This window comes from Chiloscyllium plagiosum, unplaced genomic scaffold (assembly GCF_037043375.1).
Source record: "Chiloscyllium plagiosum isolate Xiang-an unplaced genomic scaffold, Cpla_swu_hap1 HiC_scaffold_9, whole genome shotgun sequence".
NCBI classification, from domain to species: domain Eukaryota; kingdom Metazoa; phylum Chordata; class Chondrichthyes; order Orectolobiformes; family Hemiscylliidae; genus Chiloscyllium; species Chiloscyllium plagiosum.
In genome coordinates this window covers 56,120,764-56,126,763 of record NW_028270147.1, presented here as the reverse complement: position 1 = coordinate 56,126,763, position 6,000 = coordinate 56,120,764, and positions in this window count along the sequence as shown.

Sequence of the window (6,000 nt, the reverse complement as noted above, 5' to 3'; positions counted from 1 at the left end):
GCAATGCAGACATCTCAATGTCCATTTCCCCATAGTATAGTCACTTAAACACAAACATATAAAATAGGAGCAGAAGGAAACATTCAGCCATCCTAGCCTTTTCTACTATTTAATCAAACTCAGTAACCTCTTTCTGCTTTCTCCACAAACTCTTTGATCCTTTTGTGAACATGGTGGCTCAGTCGTTAGCACTGCTATTTCGCAGTGCTAGGGACCTGGGTTCAATTCCTGCCTTGGGTAACTGTCTGTGTGGGTTTCCTTCCGCAATCCAAACATGTGCAGGTCAGGTGAATTGGCCATGCTAAACTGCCCATAGTGTTAGGTGCACTAGTCAGGGGTAAATGTAGGAGAATGGGTCTGGGTGGGTTATTCTTTGGAGGGTCAGTGTGGAATTGTTGGGTCTGTTTCCATATTGTAGGGAATCTAATCTAATTTTAATTCTAAGAACAATATTTAAATCCTTCAAATCATTTAATGCTATAACCTTAATCAATTTCTGTGGCAGAGAATTCCATGGAATTGTTTCACTTCTGGGTGAAAAAATAAATTCTCAAAATAGTGTTTTGTGTGCATGCTGTGAATGTTGCATTTAATGTAAATTAGCAAAGAATATTTTCACATTAGCTGATCAGATACAATTGTATCAAATTTAAAGGCATGCTGGAGCAAATTGTGTCACTATAACACTTTTCCACCTTGGATGAATTTCATTGTTAATCTTTAGATTCTGGACTGCCTGAAATTTCCCCTCCAAGGAGATTCAGATAAATGTAAACTGATTGCTGAATTCAAGGACAGTATTAGTTTACTATTTGTTTTGTTGATTCCAGTTACGAAAAAAGGTCAAAAATCCTTAATGTTCAAAACCAGGCTTTGAACTTTACTAAAATCTGTAAAAACCTAAATCCATTATTAACACATGATAATATCATCACAACAGTTTTCAAAGCATAACACAGATTTTCGTTAACATTTTGTTATACTTGGTCACTTTATATTTATGTTTCAAGGGCAGACACATTGAAACAGTGCACTGCCATATCCTGTACCAGATGTGAGATCTGATCCATGATTTGCAGATCCCTGGAGACCAAATTTACATTATGCAGTTGAGAAGTTGGCACTGAGCACAGGCCAGGCTGTCATCTCTTCCCTCCCACTTGGCAAAAATTGGAGAATGATTTCGCATTTAGCTGATCTCAGGGCACCATTGACCATCTGTAATCAAATTGCCTGGTTTCCTCTTAGTGCAGGATTATATGTAACATGGGACTGGAAATTGAGGCAAAAAGAGGAAAGTAACTCTTTTAAAAAGTTTAAAATTTTGACTGCAGAATATTACTTTTTAAGCCACTTAAAAATCATAATTTTAATATCTGTGCAATTAAAAACCAGCATTTGTATTGCTCTAATACAATGGCAAACTCTGCAATTTTAGCTGCCTGCATATTGTTCTCTGTTGATTGTGACTGTGTATAAAAGCTACACTATTGCTAACATCAGAGAAATATAATTTCTGCCTGTTCAAAGAACTTTTTCATTTTCCTGTGGGTTGGACAGCTAGGTTCCATATATGCATTCTCACATGGTAAAGCTTATACTGTATATGTTTTCCCTCCTTCCACCTCTACTTTCGAGGTAAGACTATACCACATATTGAGCAACAAACAGAGTCCAGAGGGCTAAAGGATCAAACTTGCCAAAGACATTTGTATTAACACTGATGGTTTTGATATATAATCTTGATCCTCTTTCTCAGGGCAGGCGTTGTTTGTGTTCAGATCGTAGTCAGGTTGTTATGATTTTAATTTAAACTGATTGGCCAAATCAAGGACAGTATTAGTTTTCTATTTTTCTAGGTGACTCCTGTTCAAAAAAGCTGAAATAAAAATCCTTGATGCCTGAAACCAGATTTTGAACTTCCCTAAAATCTATAAAGTCCTATGATAATATAATCATAGTAGTTTTCAAAGCGTAACACAGATTTTCATTAACATTTTTCAAATGTTATGATACTGAACTGTATGTTTGTATAAAAACTGCATGTCATTGCAATCATAAGAAGAAAAGTAATCTATCCAGACATTCAAGAAAATTGAGAATATTTTTTATAATATTTTCTTTGCAACTATAATAGAGAGCAAACAACATCATTAATAGAATTGTAACATAGAAAATGTGCATTTTCCACCTTATAAATTTATAAAAACTCTGCTCAGTCATATTAAACACTGTCTGCCAGTAATTTGCAACTTACTCAATGCATAACAAGTAAAACTCAGTTTTCCCAACTACTCTCTGGATGCCACCTACTTTGCAAAACACAGCAAAAACTGGGCATTTCCTTGATGCGTGCAGAAGACCACACTTTGCACATCGTGCTATATTTGGGTATTCTTGCTATTGTGTAGACTCAGGGCCTATAGGTTTCGCTGACCTGTGAAGATTGGTCCACATTTACAACCCTCCTTCAGTAGCTCTTTTTATCATTCACTCCCATCATGTGGGTGTTGCTGGCTGGACCAGCATTTATTGCCCATCTCTAGATGCTATAAATTTCGGTTTGTCAGCGCCTCTTCTGGAAAGCCCTGTTCTCTGCATCACTGAGTTTTCTATGGATTCTGTTGGCTTCTGATGAATGACATGCATTTTAATTGATGAATACAGATGCTTAACTGATTTTGAACTGGTCTTCTAATGATTTTGTTTTTTGGGGGGATCTTTTAGTGCCTTACATGTTACTCTTAATGTGTTGAGTATCCAAGGTTTGGAGGTGCCAGTGTTAGACTAGCTATTGGAGTGCTGCTCCTTCACCACCTGATGACGGGATAGGGGTGGGAGGAACGGATAGTCCACCTGATGAAGGAGCAGCGCTCTGAAAACTAGTGCTTCCAAATAAACTTATTGGACTATAACCCGGTGTTGTGTGATTTTTAACTTGAGTATCCAATTTATTATGTAAATTTGAATGACTTTTTTTGCATCAGGATTCCATGATTCTAGAAGGAACCCTGCTGTGTGCCAATGTTGTGGACATTCTGACAATATGCTATTGACTTTCCTTTGCTTGCTGTCATCCTAACAGATACCTTGATCGCTTCACTTTTTCAAGTGAGTTCAACTTGCCACTTAATAAAGATTTGTATTTTTACCATTAAGTTATGCTTTCAGCACTCCCTGGTGCTGTATGAACAAGATATCAAGAACTGTCTGAAGCACTTTAGCATGACTTAAGACTGTGAGACACATGTTCTACCTGTAGATTAACTTGCTTCCTGACTCTTCAAGCATGATACGCTTCATCAGCACCATACTTTCCATCACATGGCAGGGTACTACCAAAGTGTGAACAAAGGTAGTTAATTCAGCCACACAAACATAGAGTTATACAGCATGGAAACACACTTCAATCTAACTAGTCTACGCTGACCACATTCCCAAACTAACCTAGTCCCACTTGCCTGTGTTTGATCCATATCCCTCCAAACCATTCTTTTCACATACCTGTCCAAATGTCTTTTAAATGTTGGAACTGTATCTACATCCACCACTTCCTCTGGCAGTTCTGCTTTGCCATTCAGTAAGTCCATGTCTGATCTGATTTTAACCACAATTCCACATTCATCCATACCCCATTCAGCATCCACTGCTTTTTGAGGAAGGGAATTCCAAATACTCACAATCTTCTGAGAGAAAAACTGCTTTCTCACCTCTGCTTTAAATGGGCAACTCCTTATTTTTAAACAATAACCCCAGTTCCAGATTACTCCATGGCACGGTGGCACAGTGGTCAGCACTGCTGCCTCACAGCATCAGAGACCTGGGTTCAATTCCTGCCTCAGGCAACTCTCTGTGTGGAGTTTGCACATTCTCCCTGTGTCTGCGTGGGTTTCCTCCCACAGTCCACAGATGTGCAGGTTAGGTGAATTGGCCATGATAAATTGCCTGTAGTGTTAGGTGAAGGGGTAAATGTAGAGGAATAGGTCTGGGTGGGTTGCATTTTGGAGGGTCGGTGTGGACTTGTTGGGCCGAAGGGCCTGTTTCCACACTGTAAGTCATCTAATCTAATCTACTCAATTACAAGAGAAAACATTCTTTCTACATTCACCCAGTCAAGTCCCCTCAGGATTTTATATATTTCAATTAAGTCACCTTTGAGTCTTCTAAACGCCACAGGATACAGGCTTAGCCTGTCTCAATATTCCTAATAAGGCAACATGCTTTTTAAAGGCATTAGTCTGGTAAAACTTCTTTGAACTGCTTCCAATGAATTAAAGTCCTTCTGTAAGTATGGGGACCAATACTGTACATAGTACTCTAGATGTGGCCTGACCAATGCCCTGCATAACTGAAGCAGATTCACTCTTCTCTTGCATTTAATTCCCTTCACAATAAACCATAACGTTCTATTAGCTTTCCTAATTATTTACTATATCAGCAGACTAACCTTCTGTGATTCATGGAGTAGGATACCCAGATCCCTCTGCATCCCGATCTCTGCAAACTCTTATCATTTAGGTGATATATTTTTCATTTATTCTTCCTGCTAAAATGGGCAATTTCACACTTCCATACATTATACTTCATTTGTCAGAACTTTGTCTACTCACTTAACCTCTCTTTCTAACTTTGTAGACTCCTTACATTCTGTTCACAACTCATATCTTTGTATCATCACCAGATTTAGCTACCATACTATCAGTCCCTTCATCCAAATCATTTATAAAGTGTGGAAAGTGTTCAGGCCCCAGAAATAACCCTGTGGCACACCACTTGTCTCTTCCTGCCAGCCTTAAAAAGACCCATTTATTCCTCCCCTCCACTTTCTGTTAGCCAGCCAATCTTCTATCCACACCAATCTTCTATCCTTACACCATGAGCTTTCATTTTCCACAATAACCTTTGATGATTTAATAAATTAATTAACCATGATTTCCCTTTGACAAAATATTGTTTGCTCTGCATGATGACGTTGAACAACTCATAGATTGTATTTCACTAAGAAATGAGTTAGAATTTATCCCATTCCTTGTATTATCATATTCTCAATTATTCAGCACCAAGGAACATGACTGTATAATGGCAATATTACTAGACTAGTAATCTGGAACCCAGATTAAAGCTTTTGAGATCTGAATTCAAATCCCATATGGGAGATGGTGGTATTTAAATTCAGCAAATTAAACTCTGGAATTGAAAGCTAGTCTCAGTCATGGTGATCATGAACTTTTTGTCAATTGAAATAAAAGTCCATCTGGTTCATTGGTGTCCTTTAACTTCTTTCGGGAAGGAAATCTGCCAATCCTACCTGATCCCACTAGTATGTGAATACAGATCCAAAGTAACATGGCTGACTCTTAACTTTGCTCTGAAATGGCTTAGCATCACACTCCATTCAAGGGCAAGTAGAGACGGGAAACATTGCCAGCAATGCTGACATCCCAAGAAAGAATACATAATTTTTCATCCTCTGAAATGAATTTCTCAAATCCAACCTGATACCAGGTCCCTCAATCTGAATATTCACATTAAGAAAGCTTAGGTTCTATCAATGTACTCTATTAAGAGATTATTGCTGAGGAATATAAAATACAATCCCATTAACTTCAAATCATTTTTTACTCTGATGTAGATATAACCAACAATACCTCCTAACTGTTGATTCTGCAGATTCAAAGGAACTTCAGAGTCAATTGTAATCTATTTCAACTTTTAATAAATGATTTACAAATAAAGATACTCTAACACATCAACAAGACAATATTCAAATCATCTCTGTGAAAATTACACCCCAGCCCAGAAACAGTCCTCTGATATTAGGTCACCCAAATAAACTCAATTAGCAACATGTTCAGGTCCTGTTTTAAATTTCACTGTCAATATATAATTGTACCAACATTGACAAATAAAGCATTTTACCATTTATAGCATTAGTTAATTAGTTAAATAGCAATGTATCTCATGATCACAGGCACAATAAGCCAAATGGACTCCTTCTAT